Genomic DNA, 24,461 nt, shown 5'->3' on the forward strand with positions numbered 1-24,461 from the left:
TCCCACAAGCGTTCTTCCTTGGCTTCTGTGTGGCTGGTGGTTACCCAGGGACAGGCTGATTCCCAGGGCTCAGAGCATTCTGGAGAGGGAAGCTACGTGAGGATGGGTCTCTGACTAGAGGGGATTATGGTTGTGGTGTCAATGATGTTTCCAGAAAATGGCCTCACATTCTCCCTGTGGCTGGGCAAGGCTGAGGGAGGTGTGAAGTGGGGAGCTGTTGTCTCTTCTCCATGGTAGCCATAAGCTTGTTCTTCAGAGCAAGGGAAGGAGGCTAGAGTCAGTCCCTAGGTAAGAGTAGGTTAGGTATGGACAAGGGCTGCCCACCAGACTTCCAGGCTGTCCTCAAGCCTCTTTCTTTTCTGGGTCAGGACACAGTCAGCTAGGAGATGACCAACTCTCTTTCTAGTCAGTGTCACTGCATCTATAGTTATGGCTCTGGGAACTTTCTCTGTGGGCTCTCTGTAGGGCTTTCTGGATCCCAGCTTCCTATTCAGTATCTTTCTTTCTAGGATTCTTTCTTCATTATCACCCAGTCTAATGTCCCCTCCACCTAGGGAACCGTGTAGCTGAGGCCCAACAGAAGAGGGTCTCAGCTCATCTGAACTGGCAAGTAGGGAAAGATAGGTGTTAGACCTTCCTTCCTGTCTCAGGTTGACAACATTCTTGTTTTGCTGAGGTAGTCACCCAGATCATTCCGTCCTTCATGTCTGTGTACACAGCCAACCAGATCTAGCTTGGTGCTCAGTGGTCAGTCCAAGATGTGCTGTGAGACACAAGAACAAAGAAGTGTACCTGCTCCACCCTCCAGAGCATTCGAACTAGCCCCCTGTGGCCATTGGTCAGCAGCAGTCAAGGAGGTTGGATGGAATTCTAGACCTGACCAGTCCTAGCAAGAGGGGTGCTGTTTGTTAACAACTCAATAGCGCTGTTTGTTAACAACTCAATAGCGCTTAAGTAATTCGAAGCCCTATACCTGTATACATGGGTTACAAGGATTACCTCACTTAATTCTGACAACAGTGCTGCGAGGTATGTCCTTTGAGTATTGCCACATTACAGTGAGAAAATCGAGGCCAAAAACTGAAGGTCTCGCATCTCAGGGAGCTGACAGCAAGTCTGGTTTTAGATTCTTTGCCCCTGATTACTACACAGTCCCCCTGGTTTCCATTTCTATTCTAGCGTGTAGGGTTTGTTCCTCAAACATTTATCTGGTGTCTGCTCTGGGCTGGGCATGGGGGTGGATTTAAAGGTAAATGGGATATTATGTGCTGTCAGGGGTAGAGACACATGTAAACAAGAAATTGCCCTTCAACATAAGAGGTGCCATAATAGAGCCATGAGCCTCATGTGGTGGTAAACAGGGAGAGAGAGGTTCTCACCTCCTGGACCAGGGGCAGCTACCTGGAGCGCAGGATGACAATCCAGGTAGAAGGAACAGCACGTGTGCAGATAGGAAAACTTACAAGAAGGAGAAATGTGGTGTGCTCGGGTGCCAAAACATCTTGCACAGTGATTGTCAGGTGCCAGACAGCTCAGACCTGCTGCTTCCGTCCAGCTTCCTGCTCTAGCCTGTCCTCCTGCTCTGGCCTCCAAGTGCCCTGCACCTATTCTGGGCAAAGCACCTTGCCAGGTGTTGGCCCAAAGTGTGGGATAGAAGCAGTTGCCTGGGTAGGGGAGAAGAACTCTGTTGAGATCAGCTACAGGCACAAAGATCTTTGTTCTTGGTGTTATTCTGGAGGTGAAGGAAAGGCTGCTGGGAAGAGAGCTGCCATAGGAGGATTATGGGAGAACTTGGGGCCTTGCAGATCTTGGTCATCTCTTGACATGAAGATTTTCAGACTGTAGGCAGGGAAGCTCTATGTGTGTGTGGGAGCGGGGAGAGGGGTCCTTCTCCTTCTGTCCCTGCAGCTAGGTTTCTGGAGATCTGACATGCCTTGCTTTGGAGCTGGCCCTTGGAGGGTTGCTAGGGAAACGGCTGGCCAGCTCCAGAGATGTAGCCACAGGAGAGTGGGTGACTCAGGCTGCCTTCTCAGACACCACACCCCCTCCCATTACATGGAAAAGGCTTTCAGAGACCCCTTTCCCCTGGATCTTATAAAGGTGATCGTGTTTATTCTTGCCTCTCAATAGAGCAGTCAGTTCCACCCCGTGGCTCTAACTGGTGGGAGCAAGCAAGAGTCCCTAGGGAGGGAAATGGTGTCAGACACTGCTTTCCCCCTTAAACTCCCCACCTCCCCACCCCCCACTCTAGAACTGTGGACATCTCCGTTGGCCTGGGCGAATGTAAACTCTTGCTGTGTCCATTCAGGCTTTCCGCCCGGGGGTGGGGGGTAAGCAGCACTCCTGGCTGAAACGCCCTCCAGGGAGCAAACCCGGGATAATTATTGATGGGGCAGCTGTGGACTTCTGACCTGGGCCTGGGAGGGACAGGACCGGGTACGCGGGCCTCAGCTGGGGGTGGGTAGGGGGCGGATGGCGGGCCACGGAGGGCGGCCAATCAACGCCACCAGAACAGCCTGGCGCGAGCCCTGCTCTTGGTGGTCGAGCTGACCCAAACAAAGCAGCATGTGCTCGTGGCCCCATGGGACCCGGCTCGGGAGCCGAGAGGGGACGCCACTCGCCCCGGCGACAAGGGGCTGCGCGCGACGCCCGCCCCTCCCCTCCCCCCGTGCGTGCCGGGGGATTCCGGGTCCCTTCAGGGCGGCCGCGGACCGGGTGCGAGGGACAGCGGGGCTCACGAGCGCGCGCCGGGCGGAACCAGGAAGCGGCGCGCGCCGGCGCGGGGCGCGCTCAGGTCTCGGTGCGCGAGCGGCGCGCGCGCCCCCGCGGGCCCCGGCGTGAGGAGACTCGGCGGCCGGAGCCGTCACCCCGGGCGGGGACCCTGCGCAGGCTACTACGCGCGGCGGCCCGGCCGAGGGAGGGAGCGAGCGGGCGGGCGGCGGCGGCGGCTGGCGCCTCAGGGGCCGAGCGAGGTAGGAGCTGCGGGACGAGCCCTGGCCTCGGGGCCGGGGAGCGAGGCCGGGGAGCCCGCCCGGGCGGGGCCCCGCGCCCCGGCCGCCCAGACGCCCGGCAGGGCCGCGCCGCCGCCATCGCTCCCCGGGCCGGGAGGCGGCCGCGGTAGCTGCGCGCTGGGGGCCGGGGGTGCCGGGAGCGCCCGGGGTGAGGGCGCTGGGGGTGAGCGAGGGGCGTCGTGCTGAGGCCGTGGCGGGCGGAGGGGGTCGAGTGTAGGGACTGTGTTGGCGCGTGTGTCTGGGTGGGCGTGTGAGGGGCCCCGGCGCCGACCCCTGCCAGCGGAGGGGGGCTGCTTTCGGCCACCTCACACCTCCGGGTTGCAGTGCCGAGTAGCGCCTGGCGTCTCTTTGCTTTTCCTCCTTTTTCAAATGAGGGATCTGCGACTCCCTTGGTGGGATGAGCCCGGGGGTGCCCGGTGGGGTGGGGGGTGTAGGCAAGCCTCTAGGAACAGTGCCTTATATGGAGTCAAGACAACAAATGCGAACGCTTCGATATGGCTTTGGGGTGCGAGATCCCACATCAGGACCTGCCAGGCCCCGGCTGGTGCGTATGGCAGTGGGATGCAAACTGCCTTTTTTTTTTTTTTTTTTTTGCTAGCCGGGGATAAAGAGTAAAAAAGTGCCCCTGGGGTCGAGGGTAGATAACGGAGAGTCGAAAGGCGAGTCCTGGTGTCACAAAAGCAGGTCTGGGGTTAAAGGAATCTGGCAAGATCGTTAGGCTCTTCAAAGAGGAAAGAACTTGTATGGAGCAAGAGGCGTCTGCAAACACTTGTAGCTAGCAGTGATGGAAAAAGCAAAGAAGAAAAACAAGCGCCAGCTTTTAGGAAGATGGGAGCAATGAAAACCGCAAGAATGTGAAAGGCAAAAGGAGATAGCGATCCTTCCCACTTCTTTTTCTTCCTGTCCCCCATGACCCTGTCAGACCTTTGATTCAGATAAACAGTACTAAAAGTGGGTCATAGAATGTTGGAGCCGGAGAGGACCCCGGGATTATGCTACATTCTCTTATTGTATAAATGAGGAAACTGAGGCCCCAGGTAGATGGAGTAAGTGGCCTGCTCAGTTCACACAGCTGTTCAGTCGTTGTGGGACTGAAGTGTCCATCTGAGGACTCTTAGGTCAGTGCTCTGCCCAAAGCACTGTGGAGCAGTAGATCTTTGCCTAAATACAGTTCCATTAATTGTCTCTGAATGTCCTCGGGGAATACCCCTTGAAGGGCTAGCGTGTCACCAAATTATTAAACTGAGGTTTATTTCCTTTTCTCAGTCTTCAAATGGTGTTTATCTTCCCCTGGTATCTTAGGTTTCCAAAGTGGTTGGATAGCCGCCTGGGCCATAATAAGCTTTCAGCTGTTGCGTATATATTATCTCAAATAATTTTGTTATTGTTCAGTGAAGATAATACAACTTTGCCATTTTGCTCAGCATTGTTCAGTTATTTGTTTATATGATATTTGTTTTTTGGCTAGTAGAAGAGGATGTATTTTATTTCGTGTGCCTTTCATGTTTTTCTGAGTTTATTTTGTAACACCATGAACGTCGGATCGGTTCTCATAATTTCAAATGGCGGAATCCTATTGATTGACTTTCTATCAAGGCTTTGGATTTTTTGTTTGTTTTGGTACCAATTTCCACCTCAAGGAAGATTACATTTGTTAGAATCAATAGTGTAAATGGGAGAAGGGGCTGCCGATTTTAAGAAAAGTTTACCATGTGACCAGTTGTGATGTCTGTCATGTTTAATTAAAACAAAACCACACCTTTGGTCAGGTAAGTGTCATCTAGTAGATTACTTGTTTTCCATAGTCTTCTGGAGGATGAAAATTTCAGGCACCTGGTTGAGACACAGGGAAGGAATGAAGAGATCTTTTTTCAAAAAAACAAAACCTCAGGGAAAAAAAAGTTGATTTCTATCACCAGCAGTTTGGTTATTGCATAACTTGGAGCTGAACTACATAAAATCTTTGCTGTATACCTAACTGCATAAATTCTCCTGCCTTCTCCCTTGTCCTGGCCTTTCCAGCATTCATGTGTTTGGAAACAGGATATTAATATGGATTGTGTTAAGAAATTGAAGGTGGTTATATTTCTTCCATGGGTACTTTGTGATAAGATGATGGGGGGGGATTGCTATCATTGTTTAGAGTGTTACAACATAAATATTTTGGTCAGTACTTCCTATTGTGCCCCAACTTCTCATTTCATCTTCATTTTCTGGCTCTCAAATGATTTTTTTTTTAAGCGTTATTTACATATTTAGAAACCACATCAAGACTAGTAAAGGGTGCCACTTATTGCTCTTTTGGTATTTATGTCAAGTTTCTGAAGTTATAGTAGTAACTTAATATTCAAATTATTTGTCATTTAAGTTAGGTTTATATTTATGAATGTGCTTGTGGTGGTTCATTTGGCTTGTTTTTGTGTAGGTAGGTGATAGAGGTAGTCTTACAAAGGGAAGATGTTATAAACAGGTAAATAACACATGGAAAATTAGATTGCAGGTTGAAGGTAGAATCTAAGGAGACTTAACTATTCTAGTGCCCTGTAAACATGTATATATCTCAGAAGTGTTCACAGATTTCTGGATGTTCTAACTGCCAGTGAGATATTTTTTCCCCTTCTTTTAGAATGTAGATTACCATATTATTCCTACAAAAGGGAGCAAAAAAAATTAATTTGTTTTGAGTATTTGAAACTTATTCTTCTAAAAATTTATCTGACAATTCCAGGTTACTGAGCTCTTCAGGAGAATAATATCTCTTTACTGCATAATAAAGTGTCAGAATACTTTGGCTCTGGAACTGAATAAAAATAGTGTTGAAAGTTAGCTCTAATGTATCAGTGTCCCCAATTTTGTATAGTGGTTAAAGGGAAAAAATTTTTCTTTAAATCATAGCTTTGTTAATAGAAGTGTTCTAAAATCGGAAGTATTTTTTTCCCCTGCAATGTTGGAAACACAACAGTCTTATGCTTATTTCTGGGTATAAGAAAGTCAAATTTAACAATCTAGTTTCCATTGATCAGACTGTTTTTTGTACATTTAAATCATGAGCATCACAATGATAAAAACTTTTTTTGAAAATTGTATTCATTTTTAATTATTGTGTCCTTATTTTAAGTAGAATATTGACATTGGATCTTTAACAATAATGATGATGCAATAATGATGATCCTTTGTTACTGAAAAACTTAAGCCAGTTTGGAGGAGATTTTACAAATATAAACTTATGCTATTTTTACTAATCAAAGAGAGGAGTAATTTTACAGGTGTTAGATTTTTAATTGGTTTAATGAGACCCTCACTTTTGGTGGTTTCAGGGTTTTAGATGACGTTTATTACTTTTGTTAGTTTTGGTCACACCCATGACTTCCTTGGAAGGTATCTTTGAGGTTTGGTTTCCTTTTTTTTTAATGGTAATATTGGGGTGGGGGTGCTTCCTGTTTGTATTTTCAAAATTAGGTCCACATGTTAACTTTCTTGTAGTGTCACATTTTTATTTTAAACATGTAAAGACAAGTATCAGATGCCATGTGGTTTATCTTTGTCCGTTTTACTGCTTCATGACAGCCTTAGTGAGCTCAGCCTGAATCCTCAGTTGGGAAGGCAAGGCATTCCTGGATCTTTTCCCAACTCTCTTGAAGGTATAGCAGCCTCAGACAGACTCTTAAAACAACAACAAAGGTGCATTTAACAGAAAAATGGGGCTGTTGCTATCTGTCTCTTTCCAGGTACCTAGATAATGTACAGCATTAAGAGAGAGTTGAGGGGCACCTGGGTGGCTCAGTCTTTAAGCGTCTGCCTTCTGCTGGGACCTTGATCCCAGTGTCCTGGGATTGAGCCTCACATTGGGCTCCCTGCTCAGCAGGAAGCCTGCTTCTCCCTCTCCCACTCCCCCTGCTTGTGTTCCCTCTCTTGCTGTCTCTATGTCAAATAAATAAAAAAAACTTTAAAATTTTTTTTTAAAAATTAAAAAAAAAGAGTTGAAACGTGTTATATGGAGCCTTGAATGTCAAAGTTTTAAAGGGTTGCCTTGGACTTATATGACCTAGAACCCCACATATTAAGTAGTGACTATAGCAGTTTTTCTGATTTCACTTAAGTCATACAGAATGTCTTAAAGGATTTAAGTAAGAATTTGGACACATTTAGGGTATGGCAGTAGAACTTAGGATAAATCGCTCTCAACTATAAAACTCTTCTTTGACCTTCCTGGATAATTTTTACCTGATATGTCGCCTTTAATATAAATATTGGAATATGAGTTATGTGGATCCTTGAAGAGAAGTATATCCTTGGAATGAGTACATATCATATTGTTTTCCTGGTTAAAGCAAGTGGCCTTTTCCTGGCCCTCAACTAACTTTATTCTAAGAAGTATAAAAACTAAATACACTCCTGGGCACCTGGGTGGCTCAGTGGGTTAAGCCTCTGCCTTCCGCTCAAGTCATGATCTCAGTGTCCTGGGATCCAGTCCTGTGTTGGGCTCTCTGCTCAGCAGGGAGCCTGCTTTCCACTTTCTCTCTCTCTCTGCCTATTTGTGATCTCTCTTTGTCAAATAAATAGTCTTAAAAAAAAAAAAGACTGAATACACTCTGAATTAAATTGGTATTCAAATATGTTTGCAGTTTAGGGATACTTTATCTCTCCTAAATTTTCTTTTGGATCACCTTAGTAAAGGCAATACTGCATTAGCATGTTGCACAGTTATGCATAATGCACTTTGTAATTGAGCTTAATACAGAGATTTTTTTTTAAAGATTTTATTTATTTATTTGCCAGAGAGAGAGAGAGGGAGGGAGAGAGAGAGCGCACGCAAGCGAGCACAGGCAGACAGAGTGGCAGCAGAGGCAGAGGGAGAAGCAGGCTTCCCCTCGAGCAAGGAGCCCGATGCGGGATTCGATCCCAGGACGCTGGGATCATGACCTGAGCCGAAGGCAGCTGCTCAACCAACTGAGCCACCCAGGCGTCCCTAATACAGAGATTTTGACCTCCAATTTCCCCTTCCCCAATATTCGGTAAAGGAGAAGGCATAGTTGTTACATACTGGATATTTTCTTTCTTGGACTTATTCATAATAATTACACCTGTTTCCTATGTATTATAATACTATTAAGATGAAAAATAGGGGCGCCTGGGTGGCTCAGTGGGTTAAAGCCTCTGCCTTCGGCTGAGGTCATGATCCTGGGGTCCTGGGATTGAGCCCCACATCAGGCTCTCTGCTAGGCGGGGAGTCTGCTTCCTCCTCTTTCTCTGCCTGTCTGTCTGCTTACTTGTGATCTCTGTCTGTCAAATAAATAAATAAAATCTTAAAAAAAAAAAGATGAAAAATACATATATTGATTGATAAGAACATTTATCTTTTGGAACCTAGCTTGCAAAATCTACTCTAACACTCACTCTCCATTTATTATTCCATTGCTTTTGGCACTTTAAAAAAAAAAAATGTTTTCCACACTTTTATTATGAAGAGAGAAATACCTCCACATTCAGGGTACTGCTAGTTTTTTGAGGTGCTTGTGCTGACTCATTTTTTAAAATTATACTAAGATATAGAGTATGGTTTGAGAGCAGCAATGAGATTCTCAGAAAATATGAAAACTTTCCTTTCTGACTAGTTAGAGAAAGGTTGGGGAAGACAAGGGGAAATACATCAATGAACCAATGAATTATTGTTATTTGTTGGGATTAATTTGATGACTAATATTTTTAATGCCCATCAGGCTAGTAAAATGAATTTGGCTTTACCCTGTAATGATAATAGGCAAACCCAAGTATTTTCTAATACTGCTTGTTTTCCCCTGTAGGGGATTTTTTTTTTTTTTTTTTGCATATGGGAAATCAAGCCAAAGTTACCAGTAACAGCCACATCCACTATTTGTGTTAAAAACAACTGTTTATCTCTCTGGGCTATTGCTCTGCCTACCGTGAGCTCATCTGGGAAGATGTACTAGTTACCTGTATAAGAATTATGCCATCTTCCAAAAAGTGGTCAGAAAACTAGTTAAAAAGTACTTCAAATTATGTCCAAAGCCTAAAAGTAGAAAGATAATAAAAATAACAGCTAACACTGTCTACTTACAGTGTGCTAGGCAGATGCTGTTACAAGCTCTTGCCATAGTTTAACTCATGATCCTCAAAGGGGAGGGTATTATTTTCAGGTGAAAGATGAAGAGATGGCCACAGAGAAGTTAAGTAACTTGTCCAAGGTCACATTGCTAGTAATAATGGCAGAACTGGATCCAGACCTAGGCCAAGCTGATTCTGGAGGCTGTGTTCCTAACCACTGCGCTGCAAAAGAGAGCAGGCAACGGCAACTTTGCAATAAGACATTTGGTTTCTTTAAGGCTTACATTTCTTAATTTGTATTCCCAAGTGGACTCTTGTTTATTTTTAATGGAAAAATGTATAAGTAATTAGAAATTTTTAGTTTATGAATGGGATGATAAGTATTTTTTCAACTAAGGGATATAATCCTGGTGGAAATATGTTAAAACAAGGAAGGTCTTAATTCTAATAAATTGCCCTTTGTTGTTTTGCCATTACCATTACCAAATACATTATAGGAGAAGAGCTTTAAGCTATCTCCTTGGCCACTCTTTACAAACAAAAGGATCACTTGCACCAGTTTAGCACATAACTTGTGTTTGTTCACTGAAAATGCAAGTATCTGGCTCATTTTATTTACAACTTTATTTCGAAGGGATTTACAGCCCTATTCTTGTTTAGCTGAAGCTTTGTAGAGTTACTAATTATGATTTCTGAGGTAGGGGGACTTAAGATTTTAATTTGGGGGTTATTTTTTAAGGCAACTGAAACAATTATTGTGTGTTTAGATCTATGTGAAGGCTATTAGAAACTAATTTCAGAAATTTATTCCTTTTTATATGTGATTGTCTCAGCATTTTTCCTTGGAGGTAGATTGTGAAGTTAAATCTTGGAGACAAAATTCACTACCCTGAAGTGTAGTGATTTGAATTTGAGAGATCAAGTTAGGGAGGAAAGAAACTTAAGTTCCCTGAGCAGAGCATATAAACTTGTTCAAATAAACAGAGGATGTTGTCTTCCAGGATTGTCAAACTGTCACCTTTGACCAGGGTTGAATTTTCTTTGAATGTTGACAGAAGTGACAATGTCAGTGGAAAAAAGCTTAATGTGAAGTATCTATCACTCAGAATTTCCTTATGTTTGTGTCAGTGAGATCCTACAATTAAAACTTTTTTTTTTCTTCTATGTCTGATAGTTTTAAAAAGCCTACAGTGGGGTTTTCCAGCTTTTAGGTGAGAGTAAATTAGAAAGTTTGTGAGAAATTATTTTGTGTTGTCTAAAATTCAGAGCCTGTAACCTGTGGCAGATCATTATGTTTTCATAAAGAATGGGACTTAATTCAACCTGCAGAAAACATTTTAAATAAGCTACATTCACAAATGCCATTGTGGCATTTATAAATAGAAACTGTTGAGCCCTTAATTTGTTAAAGTACTAAAAAATGGAATTTTTCAGCTTTATAATACAGCATTCTACAAGATAGTCCTTTGTCTTTTAACTGGATAAACCATGCTCTCAGAAATAATGTTAATTCTGTGTTTTCATTTTTTCTTGTGTTTCTAAAATATTTTTGGTAATCTTTCAGTTTTGAGAAGAATAACAAACTAGAGATCTACAGAAATATACAGCTCTTTACAAAATGAAACAGTCCACCCTGTGGGTTTATGTTTTTACTATTTGTGATCTCTTTCTGGTAGAAAGCGAGGGAGAATTATAGTGAGAACTGTACTCCAAAAGGTTTGGAAGGCCTAATACATAGAGATGCAATGCACATATTCCTTCTCTTTGTGTTATTGTTAATGTTTGCAATTATGTAACGATATATGGAAACCCCGCACATATCCTAAGCATATTTTAAAGATAAGTTTATTTTGTAATTAGTTTAAACCAAGTAAAAATACTTGAGATATATATACATAAACACACACACACACACACATATATATATATAAAACAAAAGGTTATAGGTTAATATTATTATTATTGCTTTTAATAAATATTTTATTTATTTATTTATTTTGAGAGAGAGAGGGTGAACTCAAGCAAGGTGAAGAGCTTAGGAGAGGGACAAGAAGAGCTGATCTCAGGGCTTGATCCCATGACCCCGAGGTCACTGCTGAGCTGAAACCAAGAGTTGGATATTCAACGGACTAAGCCACCTAGGCGCCCCGGATTTTGGGTTAATATTAATATATAAAAATATATATACCAAAAATAAGGAAAAAAAGGGCTCCCAAAGGGAAGATGAACAGAAGAGTCACAAATGCCCAACGATCATACAAAATTACGTTCAGCTGCACTAGAAATCAGGAAATACAAACAAAAACAATGACATAATTTTTCCAATTAACAGCTTTACAAAGCTAAAAATATTGAAAAAAATAAAATTAATGTTGTTTAGGAATGTGGGGAAACTGGTACCTTCCTATTAATTGGTCAGATGTAAATTGGTGCTTTAAACAAAAAAGGATTTTATTTATTTGAGAGAGGGACCAAGCATGAGCTGGAGGGAGGCAGAAGCAGACTCCCCACTGAGTAGGGAGCCCATGGAGGGGCTCAATCCCAGGACTCTGAGATCATGACCTGAGCCGAAGGCAGACATCAGGTGCCCCTAAACTGGTGCTTTTTTTTGAAGGGCAGTTTGATACATGTATTGAAAGCCTTGAAAGTGTGTATGCGTTTTGACCTAACAATTCTGTTTAGATGACATAATCTGAAATATATTCAAAGATTTATGTATCTGTATATAAGGATGTTCCTCATGGTATTGTTTAAAATAGGAACAAATTGGAAACAGCTTTCTTGTTCAGTATTAGAGGATTAATTAACTAAATTGAAGAGTATCTTATATAATGGAATACTATTCAGCCATTTCAGTCATGGTATAAAACAATATTTAATGACATAGTAAAGTTTATAATATATTACTAAATGAAGAGGCACATTTGCAAAACATCACATGTAGTCATGCTTGGAAAAAGTATAGGTATTGAACTGCCCAAATAGAAAGAACTGTGGAAGCACAAAAATCGTAACTCCTGAACCATACTTTGTGAAGGCATAAAGGAGTGTGTTAACAGTGGTCGGGACCACATTTTAAAATATATTTTCAAAATTCATTTTTGGTTTAAGTAAAAAAAATAAGTCCTTTTATCTTGAATATTTGAATGAATTGATACATATTTAATTATCAGTACCACATTCTTGTTTGTATTCAAGCAACTTAAAGAATGTTAAATCCCTATAGTTACTTACTGAGGACAGTGGGCTCTACTACAGCCATTAAAAAATAATTCAAACAACCCCCTAATAATGTTGGTTTTGTTGGAGGAAGTATTTTATAAATACTGTATTCTGGATAAAAATATGTGGATTTGAGCAATAAAGTAGAAACTATTGTTGTACTTTACGTTCTGAAATTTGTGTTAATGGATAAAATATGGATCAGATATCCTAAGTAACTATCTCACAGCACATTTGGCTTAAATGCAAATAAAAATAGTGATGTGTTTGTACATTAAAAAAAAATATATAGGTATTGAGAAATATTTTGGGTTATAGGATTCTGGGTGTGTGTGTGCATGTGTGGTTTCTAGTGTCTTCCCATTTTTCTATAATAAATAATAAACAGAATACTTTGTAATCAAAAAAGTTATTTTTAATGGATCGATAAAGAAAATATGAGAGATATATGTATAACAGAGTATTATTTAGCCATAAAAAAGAAGGACATCTTGCCATCTGTGACAACATGGATGAATCTAGAGAGCACTATGCTAAGTGAAGTAAGTCAAAGAAAGACAAATGCTGTATGACCTCACTGATATGTGGAATCTTAAAAGACCGAACTAAAAAACAAAACAAAACAAAAAAACAAAACCAGATTGGTGGTTGCCAAAGACAGGGGGAAGAGGACTGTGTGAAGGTGGCCAAGGGGTACAAACTTCCAGTTATCAGATGAGTAAGTTCTGAGTATGTAATGTATAACATGGTGACTAGAGTTAACTGTATTGTATATTTTAAAGTTGGTAAGAGAGTAGGTTTTAAGAGTTCTCCCCAAAGAGACACACATACACAAATTGTAACTATGTGAGGTGATGGATGCACTAACCAACCTTATTTTGGTAAACATTTTAAGAGAGAGATATATATATGAAATTATTATGTTATATACCTTAAGTTTACATAATGTTTTATGTCAGGTATATCTTAATAAAAAATAAAGGTGAGGGAAAGTTATTTTTAAAATGACTTTTGTGTATTGATTTAGAATGAGAAACTTGTTTTTATTTTCAGTCAGTATTTCCTTTTTAGGAGCAGAAAATGAGTAGTTTGTGATGTTTGTGTTAGATATTTGGCATAGTATATTTATTTGGTATCATTTCTGACATCTTTTGTTGAAGAACTATATTAAAACCATTCTAATTATATATAACATTTTCAGAGTTAACATAATTTGAACTTGAGGACTGAGTTATTTTCTGTGCTTGTGGAATGATCCACTTTTTATATATAAGCTGATAGTGAATTATATTTTATAAATATAATAAAGAGATTATATTGCTTTATTTGTGTATGTGCCCTGCTTAGTTCTCATTCATTTCATATTGAAGATGTGTGTTTGTTTTTTTTTCAACTTAAAAAAAATTAACATATATTATTTGCTTCAGGGGTACAGGTCTATGACTCATCAGTCTTACACAATTCACAGCACTCACCATAGCACATACCCTCCCCTTTTTTTCAACTTAAAAAAAAAATAGGTCTAGTTTATTTTAACTTCAGGTAACCCTGTGAACATTGTATTATTTCATTATATTTTGTATATTTGCTTTTGTATTGCTCTCTCTTTTATGATAATACCTACAAAGATTGCTAGGTTTATGGATTTTTTTTCCTTGTAATTCCATTAGTCATGCTTAATGACTTCTTTAAATGTTTATTATGGTATTCATTTGGGAATATCTGGTAAAGGAAATCTCTAGTGAAAGATACTTTCTCTTGGGTATATGTCATTGCTAATACAAGAGACTTGTGTTCTGCCTTAATTAAGTTCACATTAAATAATTTCTTTGTAACTAGATTTAGTGTTCAAAAGCTTTTTCACATTTTAAGAACTTTAAAGAATAAAAATGAAAATAAATTACAAGTTGATGTTTTAGGAGAAATATGGAGAACAAGTTTTAGGTCTTAGCACTTTTGCAGTAAATAAAATTACAGTCTTAAAAATACATATATAGGGGCTCCTGGGTGGCTCAGTGGGTTAAAGCCTCTGCCTTGGGCTCAGGTCATGATCTCAGGGTCCTGGGATTGAGCCCCGCATTGCATTGGGCTCTCTGCTCAGCAGGGAGCCTGCTTCCTTCCTCTCTCTCTTCCTGCCTCTCTGCCTACTTGTGATCTCTGTCTGTCAAATAAATAAATAAAATCTTAAAAAAAAAAAAAATATATATATATATATATATATATATATATATATATTTGAGCCCAGCAGAAGACCTACTCACTTTATTTTATTTTTTTAAAGATTTTATTTATTCATTTGAGAGACAGAAGGAGACCTAGCACAAGCAGGGGGAGAGGCAGAGGGAAAGGGAGAAGCAGACTCTCCACTCTCCACTGAGCAGGGAGCTGGACATGGGGGTCCTGGGTCTATCCCAAGACCTGGAGATCATGACCTGAGCTGAAATCAGATACTTAACCAAATAAGCCACTCAGGTGCCCCAAGATTTTTTTTTAAAGTAATCTCTACACACAATGTTGGGGGTTGAACTCACAACCCCAGGTTCAAGAGTTGCATTTTCTTCCAACTGGGCCAGCCAGGCACCTCAGGCCTACTTATTTTGTAAAAGTCAGCTTGGTAAAAATTTTCCTTAACCTGGATTATGCCTAGTAATTTATTGTAATGGATTTGCTGTAACAGAATATTTAAGTCAGTTTTGAGGATACTAAAATGTAAGAGAAATCATATGGTACTTTTTAGTGCTTTGTAAACCTAAATCCATAAGTAGTTAATTCAAATGTATAAAGATAAATAAATATTTTCATGTATTAAAACCATAAACATATATTGCCCAGTATGCCTTCATAAATAAATCCTGTTGATTTTCTGGTTCTTTTTGCTTATTACTTCTTACCTTCTCTGCCTCCTGAAAATGTGATCAATCTTATTTTCCTTTGGCTTCAGGGTATTTATCATTGCTGATTTCTCTCTCATCTGTTTTATCACTATGGCATTTTTATGACCAATTAGAATAATCCCCTTTATTTATTTATTAATATTTTATTTATTTGTTTGAGAGAGAGAGTATGAGCAGGGGGGACAGAAGGACAAGGAGAGCCTTGCTGAGCGGGGAGCCTGAAGTGGGTCTCTATCCCAGAAGCCTGAGATCATGACCTGAGTGGGATGAAGTCAGATGGTCAACCTACTGAGCCACTCAGGCGTCCCCTCCCCTTCTTTTATGTGCCCGAATCATATTTACCAAACCATGAGATATTTTAAAAATCATATACATTTGAGGCCTCAAATTTAACATCATATATTTTATAACATGGCATCAGTAAATTACAGAATATATTTTTAAATTAAGATGTAGAATGATTTATGTTTTCTTAATTTAGAACTAGTTACTTGATTGTTTTCTAATCTTTACCAGATTTTGGAGAACTCGGTTATTGTCACAAAGACAAGTCTTTCCCAAGTCTGTAAATCTTAAGATTATTCCTTAAAGGAGCTCAAGTATATGTAACATTCAAAAGAGGATAAAAAAATTTACTTCTTTCAAAAGTTAACATTAGTTTTGTTTGAAACTCTTCCATCTGCTTTTTGTTTCTTAGCTGCCAGAGGGCTTTTTGGGGTCGTGTATGTATGTGTATTTAAAAATACTTCTGAAGTGAGTAAAGAAATTTATTTCAAAATTTTCTAGTAATTGGGCTACCAATCGAGGTAAGACTTAGTAAAGTCTTAGTAGTAGTAAGTAGTACGTCTTTACTTAGTAAAGACTTAGTAAAGTCTGACTGTGAATGAATGGGCTGTACAATCACATGTACTAAATTAGTCAACAACTTGCCCCATTAAACTGTACTTGCCAGTGGTTCTTAACCATTTGGGGATTAGGGGACCTTTCGAGGCCCTAATGAAACCATTGACTCTCTTCCCAATAAAATACACATACACATAAAATTTTGCATACATTTGAAGAATTCCATGGACTCCAGTTACAAACCCCTAAAATAAACAACCAGCCCTCTCCATTAATGCAGTAGTGGAGGTGGGGTCATGTGGAGAAGAGATAAATAATCAAATTTACAAAATGTGGGTTTATTTAAAAACCTCTAGCTGATCTTGTTACCTGGGGGCTCAGAAACTTATTCCCCCATGCCTGGGAACTCAATAAATATCAATGTGTCTCAACATTCTTCTTTTTTTTTTTTTAAGAATTTATTTATTTATTTGACAGAGATCACCAGTAGGCAGAGAGGCAGGCAGAGAGAGAGAGAGGGAAACAGACTCCCTGCTAAGCAGAAAGCTCGATGTGGGACTTGATCCCAGGACCCTGAGATCATGACCTGAGCCGAAGGCAGCAGCTTAACCCACTGAGCCACCCAGGCGCCCCTGTCTCAACATTCTTAAGGTCTGTATTTCATTGCATAGTCTTAGCATAATTTAGTTAACCCACTAATATCTATTAATGGTTATTTAAGTTGTTTACAGTTTTTCTTTTTTATAAACAGCACTGTGGTACAGATTCTTAGGTTGACTGGGGTTTTTTTGCATTTACTGGATCATCCTCTTCATGTAAGTTCTAGAAGTAGGCTTGCTGAGCAATTTGCATAGCAATTTGCACCCTCCAAAAAGCTCACCCTAGTCAGCATGCCTACCAAGAACTTGTGTGTGATGGGGATGACATTTCCTTACGTCTTCCGTAACTGAGTATTGATAACCTTTGTATCTTTGCTAGTCTGTCATATTTATGTTTAATTTCTAGCAAGGTTAGACAGTGTTTCACATGTTTATTGGCCATTTTGTTTCTTCTTTGTCGTTTGCCCTTTTATATAATTAGCCTTTTTCCTATATAGCTGCTGAGTGTTCTCCAAGATCTTTCTGTCTTATGTATTACAAGTAATTTCCTCCCAGTTTTTTCTCTTTTCTTGCCTTTCAACTTTATGTAGTATTTTTTGCAGTACCAATGTTAAATTTTTGTGTTGTCTAATTTAATAGTCTTCTTCTCCAGTCTGGCTCTTAAGACGTGCTTAGAAAAACCATCTCTACCCAAAGATTATAAAATTTTCATTTGTATTTTCTTTTAGAATACTTTGTGGTTATTTTTTTGCATTAAGTTTCTCCATCCATCTGGAATCTATTTCTGTGTAAGAAGTTTGGGAATGTAGCTTTTTTTTGTTTTTCTGAAAATAATACTATTTATTTATCACTCACTATGTGCCAGACATTGAGCTTAATTTTCACATCTATTTACAGTTTTAACCTAAATCAATTCCAAATGGTGAGCCAGTTATCAAAAGAAAAAAAAAATTCACCATTTGCCACCAGCTCCCTCTTTCTCTACTGATAAAGTACATATTTAGTGTATATTCTAAGTCCTCATATCTGCTCAGATTCACTGCTTCTCTGTTCTGTTCCAGAGATTAGTGTGTCTCTGAATATACTCCATTGTTTTAATTATTGGACATTTTATTGGATCATTATAGTTTTTTCAGAGAATAATAGAGGTGAGAATTTTTGTGAACTGCCTCTGAAATATGCATTAGTATAGACTTTTAATCTGGCTCAAAGTGAATTTCACATTCTTTGAGCAGATGGTAGATAATCACCAGTAGTTCCATTAAAGATACACTAGATTTAGTCTTAAACATGTGTTCCTATAGAAGTAGAAACAGAATAGTAATTTTTAAAAACAATCTGTCCACTTTCAATTCCAATAGTGTAATTTCATTCTCATATTTCAGTTAAGTATAGTAAAACTTTACTTTTAAATTTTAATTTAAAAGTTTAGGATTGCTTTCAAAATGTTCTTCTAAACAAACAAGGAAAGTTGTGCATGTTACAGATAAGACATATATGAACTAGAAAATTACACAGGAGTTATATAGGGATATGTAAAATATTTATGTTATGTATAAGCACTGTCCAGATACAAGTATAAATGCAATTATTTAGTAGCTAGCTTTATTTTTTTAATACACTGAACATTATCGAGATGAAGAACTGTTCATCAAAACCACCAAAGAATAAAAAAGCAAGCTACTGAGAAGATATTTGCAACATGTGTAACTAGTAGCTACCTTTAAAAAAGTAAAGAGAAACAAGTGCAATCAATTTTAATAATCTATTTTAATCCAATATATTCAAAATATTGTCATTTCAACATGTAACGAATATAAAAACTACTAATGAGATATTTTACATTTCTTTTTCTGTGCCAAGTCTTTGAAATCTGGTGTGTATTTTATACCTAGACCCTATCTGAATTTGGATACAAAATTTTCATCAGAGATGTGTGAACTGGATAAAAAATAGATGCACAAACTGTGTTCAGATTTCATAAGACTTTCAGTTGATGAAGTAGATTCACATACCCAGGTTGTCCTAAACATACTTGAGAGTTTTCCAAGATCTAAAGCAAGCATCAATTTTTAAGTTTACATTTAAGTTTATTAAAGTAACAAACTAATGTCCTCAGTCATATTAGCCACATTTCAAGTACCAATGGCATATGTGGCTAGTGGCTGTCATATTGAACAGTGCAGTTACAGGCCTAGTTCTTAAGAAATAAAATATAGGCTGGTCTCCTACTTTTAACATCTAGTCTACAAATAACTCAAATACAAATAGGGTCTCTTGCCCTCTGGGAATAGAAGCCATTGCTCTATAAGGGTGCCAAAGCTACTCTTACCTAAAGAAGATGATACCCCCAACATTTCCCACAAGACCCCCACCCCAAAATACACATACACAGTTGCACTTCCTTTGTATAAAAACAAAACAAAACAACCCACTGCCCTAGGATGCCTGGGTGGCGCAGTCAGTTAAGTGTCCATCCCTTGGTTTCAGCTCAGGTCATGATCTCAGGGTTGTGGGGTCAAGCTCCATGGCTCCACACTCAGTGGGGAGTCTGCTTCAGATTCTCTCTCCTCCCTCTCCTCTGCCCTTCCCTCCTGCGTGTGCGCACATATTCTCTCTCTGTCTCTCTCAAGCAAATAAATCTTAAAATAAAACAGAACTGCTGCACTGAGGTATGGTTGAAGTAAAGCCCTTCTCTTTTCTTAAACCAGTCTGTGCTGTATGGCATTCGGGATGGAGAACAGACAGGGCTAGAGGGATTATTTGGTTACTAATGGTATTCCTGACTAGAAATTCTAGCCTCTTTTCCTTCAGAAACAAAATTATAAAAAGTAACTAGGTTTTGTAAGATTGTAGATCTATTGAGGTTTGGGGGTTTAGCTAGGTATTTTTCATCTATAACTTTGTTCTTACGGGAAAATGTTCCATGTTCCAAATAACACATGTGCAAATGCATTTTGGAATATGATTCCATTTGTAAAGTGACCAGGAAGAAGATATGGGAAAGATGTTGGGTGTTTCCTGTTGTTTTTTATTACAGAAAGGTACAGGGGCTTGAGTATTGAACTTTGATGCATCAGCCTAAATTCTCTCTTATCACCTATATCACCTTACATAAAATACTGGAACTAAAACATAAAACAGCCCATTGTTTTAAGTATAACTCAACTATCAAATCACTTTTAGGTAGAGTTTTTTGTTATTTTGTTTTCCTTCTGTGTGTGTGTGTGTGTGTGTGTGTCCGCGCGTTTGTGTTTAAAACTGAATTTGCGGGGCACCTGGGTGGCTCAGTGGGTTAAAGCCTCTGCCTTCAAAACAGGTCATGATCCCAGGGTCCTGGGATCGAGCCCCATATCAGGCTTTCTGCTCAGCAGGGAGCCTGCTTCCTCCTCTCTCTCTCTGCCTGCCTCTCAGCCTACTTGTGATCTCTTTCCATCAAATGAATAAATAAAAAAAAAATTTTTTTTTAAAAATAAATAAATAAAACTGAATTTGCCGGGGCGCCTGGGTGGCTCAGTGGGTTGAGCCGCTGCCTTCGGCTCAGGTCATGATCTCAGGGTCCTGGGATCGAGTCCCGCATCGGGCTCTCTGCTCAGCAGGGAGCTGCTTCCTCCTCTCTCTCTGCCTGCCTCTCTGCCTACTTGTGACCTCCCTCTATCAAATAAATAAATAAAATCTTAAAAAAAAAAAACCAAACTGAATTTGCCTAGAAAAGAAAATCTCTTGATCTTAGCTACTATTCATTTTTATGGTATACATAAAGTTGATGCGTGGAATTTGAGATATTCTGGTTATAGATGAAACTTTTTCCTTTCAAAGGAGATATTCCCCTCTAATGTTAGTTTAGTCTTTGAAGATACCTAAGGAGGGGAGTAATGTTTAGTTCTCTGTAGATGAGGTGAGGATAATGCCAACTATGTGTGAAAGACTAGACACATAGAGCTTCAGAAGACCAACGTGATACAGGGATTTTGGAACCTAGGTAATACCTGAGCCCCACTTCCTGTCGTTCTTCAGGCCTTTCTGCTCTATCTATCATTTTTTTTTTTTTGAAGATTTTATTTGTTTATTTGACAGAGAGAGAGAGATCATGAGCAGGCAGAGAGGCAGGTAGAAAGATAGGGGGAAGCAGCCTCCCCGAGCAGAGAGCCTGATGCTCGATCCCAGGACCCTGAGATCATGACTTGAGCTGAAGGCAGAGGCTTAACCCACTGAGCCACCCAGGCGCCCCTATCATTTATATTTTTTTTCTTTTTCTTTTTCTTTTTTTTTTAAGATTTTATTTATTTATTTGTCAGAGAGAGAGAGCGAGCACTGGCAGGCGGAGGCGGAGGGAGAAGCAGGCTCCCCGCCGAGCAAGGAGCCCGATGTGGGACTCGATCCCAGGACGCTGGGATCAGGACCTGAGCCAAAGGCAGCTGCTCAACCAACTGAGCCACCCAGGCGTCCCTATCATTTATATTTTAAGTAGGCTCCACAGTGGGCGTGGAACCCAACACAGAACTTGAACTCACAAGCCTCAGGTCAAGACCTGAGCTGATATCAGGAGTCAGTCACTTAACTGATTGAGCCATCCCGCACCCTTCTACTTAATTTACCTTAAAGGTCTTTTTAGATCTCAGATTTTAGAAGAAACCCTTGAAGAAATGGATAGTACTTCCATGTTGCTTTGAATTTTGGCTGACCTCTAAGCCATATTAATTGGCCTTTTAATAGTCAATACAAGCTCTGTAGCTCTTACTCCTTGGTAGGCCTTGGGAAACCCTTTATTTTACTTTGGTGCCCGAAGAGGGTTAATTATATTAATTACATGCACACATACAAACATGTGTAAGACATCCTGATATAGTTTATTGAATATAAATTATCCCTCAATAAAACTGAGGATTATTTCCATAAAGAAAATTTTCCTGGGGCTCCTGGGTGGCTTGTTGATTAAGCGTCTGCTTTTGACTCAGGGCATGTTCTCAGGATCCTGGGATTCAGCGCCCTGCTCAGTGGGGAGTCTGCTTCTCTCTCTCCCTCTGCCTCTCCCCTGCTTATGTGTGTGTACGCACTGTCTATCTTTAAACTCTTTAAAAAGATTTTACATACCTATTTGAGAGAGAATGAGAGAGCACACGGAGAGAGAGAGATGGAAAAGCATACTCCCTGCTGAGCAGGGAGCCCAGTGTGGGACTCTATCCCAGGACCCTGGGATCATGACCTGAGCCAAATGCAGATGCTTAACTGACTAAACCACCGAGGCATCCCAAATAAAATCTTTTTTTTTTAAAAAAAAAAGATTTTATTTATTTATTTATTTGGCAGAGAAAAATCACAAGTAGATGGACGGGCAGGCAGAGAGAGAGAGAGGGAAGCAGGCTCCCTGCTGAGCAGAGAGCTCAATGCGGGACTCGATCCCAGGACCCTGAGATCATGACCTGAGGCGAAGGCAGCGGCTTAACCCATTGAGCCACCCAGGCGCCCCCAAATAAAATCTTTAAAAAAAAAAGAATAAATTCCTTTTTTCCAAATATAATATGACAACCTGCTTTGGAATATTAAAAATATTTCCTTAAAAATGAAAATTTAAGAGCATGCACAACAATTATGCTCCATGGAATCTGATTCTTTTGTTTTAAAATTCATTTTATTTGGGATGCCTGGGTGGCTTAGTTGGTTGGACGACTGCTTTTGGCTTAGGTCATGATCCCGGAGTCCCAGGATTGAGTCCCGCATGGGGCTCCCAGCTCCACGGGGAGTCTGCTTCTCTCTCTGACCTTCTCCTCACTCATGCCCTCTCTCACTGTCTCTCTCTCAAATAAGTAAAATCTTTAAAAAAAAATAAAATTCATTATATTCATTATTTTATTGAACAAAAGATGGCTGTGTTGAATTGAGAAACAGGTGGGACATTTTCAGGTATTTCAAAATATTTTTATTATACCTAGGTTTTCCTGTGATGGTACTTGCTGTTTTAGTAGAATTTGACCTTTATTTTATCCTGTAGGAAAAAGAAGATACAAAGTGTTTGTTAGCCACCTTCCGCCTTGTTCTGCTATGCATTGATAGGGAGAAACTTGAGTCCTATTGAATTTTTAACTCTGTGCCCTATATTTTTAGTACCTTGTAGAGATTGAATCTGCAAATCGTCTTTGAAAGATAAATGACTTGATTTAATTGTATCAAGCCGGAAAACTGTCTTTTATATAGAACTGTGTATCTTGGAAAAAAGCTAGACTAATATCACACTGAAATTATCTTATCTTAACTGTGGAATCCTTGATTAGACCTGATTTGTTTTGCACGTACTATATAGCTCTTTAGAGATGATCAGATTTCAATGAGGATGAACAGATGTCCTGGTTTTATTAGAAATTTCACATTGCCATGCCTTTCACAAAAGCCAGTCTTCACCCTCTCTGTCTGATTTTGTTGATGTGCTTTTAAAACTTTTTATCCAGAAGTTTATTTTCGCTTTTGTTTCCTTTGCCTTTGGAGACGTATCTTGAAAGAAGTTGCTGTGGCTGATAGCGAAGAGATTACTGCCTATGTTCTCCTCTAAGATTCTGATAGATTCCTGTCTCACGTTGAGGTCTTTTATCCATTTTGAGTTGATCTTTGTGTACGGTGTAAGAGAATGGTCGAGTTTCATTCTTCTACATATAGCTGTCCAGTTTTCCCAGCACCATTTATTGAAGAGACTGTCTTTTTTCCACTGTATATTTTTTCCTGTTTTGTCGAAGATTAATTGACCATAGAGTTGAGGGTCCATATCAGGGCTCTCTACTCTGTTCCACTGGTCTATGTGTCTGTTTTTATGCCAGTACCATGCTGTCTTGGTGATCACAGCTTTGTAATAGAGCTTGAAATCAGGTAAGGTGATGCCGCCAGCTTTATTTTTGTTTTTCAACATTTCCTTAGCGATTTGGGGTTTCTTCTGATTCCATACAAATTTTAGGATTATTTGCTCCAGCTCTTTGAAGAATGCCGGTGGAATTTTGACCGGAATGGCATTAAAAGTATAGATTGCTCTAGGCAGTATAGACATTTTAACAATGTTTATTCTTCCGATCCAAGGGCATGGAATGGTCTTCCATCTTTTTGTGTCTTCTTCAATTTCTTTCATGAGTGTTCTATAGTTCCTCAAGTATAGATCCTTTACCTCTTTAGTTAGGTTTATTCCCAGGTATCTTATGGTTCTTGGTGCTATAGTAAATGGAATCGATTCTCTAATTTCCCTTTCTGTATTTTCATTGTTAGTGTATAAGAAAGCCACTGATTTCTGCACATTGACTTTGTATCCTGCCACGCTGCTGAATTGCTGTATGAGTTCTAGTAGTTTGGGGGTGGAGTCTTTTGGGTTTTCCATATAAAGAATCATGTCATCTGCGAAGAGAGAGAGTTTGACTTCTTCATTACCAATTTGGATACCTTTTATTTCTCTCTGTTGTCTGATTGCTGTTGCTAGGACTTCTAATACTATGTTGAACAAGAGTGGTGAAAGTGGGCATCCTTGTCTTGTTCCTGATCTCAACGGGAAGGCTGCAAGCTTTTTCCCATTGAGGATGATATTTGCTGTGGGTCTTTCATAGATAGATTTGATGAGGTTCAGGAATGTTCCCTCTATCCCTATACTTTGAAGCGTTTTAATCAGGAACGGATGTTGGATTTTGTCAAATGCTTTTTCTGCATCAATTGAGAGGACCATGTGGTTCTTCTCTCTTCTCATATTAATTTGTTGTATCACATTGATTGATTTACGAATGTTGAACCATCCTTGTAGCCCAGGGATGAATCCCACCTGATCATGGTGGATAATCTTTTTAATGTGTTGTTGGATC

General features: G+C 39.7%; 1 protein-coding gene across 1 annotated transcript in view; it reads left to right on the forward strand.

The window, feature by feature from the left end:
* Positions 1 to 2,895: 2,895 nt before the first annotated feature.
* Positions 2,896 to 24,461, forward strand: part of LOC122906198 (signal transducer and activator of transcription 5B) — a 69,774-nt gene continuing 48,208 nt past the window's right edge. The window contains exon 1 of the mRNA XM_044247908.1: positions 2,896 to 2,972. The gene's annotated coding sequence lies outside the window, so the exon portion shown is untranslated. The remainder of the gene's footprint in view (positions 2,973 to 24,461) is intronic.

This window comes from Neovison vison, chromosome 5 (assembly GCF_020171115.1).
Source record: "Neovison vison isolate M4711 chromosome 5, ASM_NN_V1, whole genome shotgun sequence".
Taxonomy (NCBI): Eukaryota; Metazoa; Chordata; class Mammalia; order Carnivora; family Mustelidae; genus Neogale; species Neogale vison.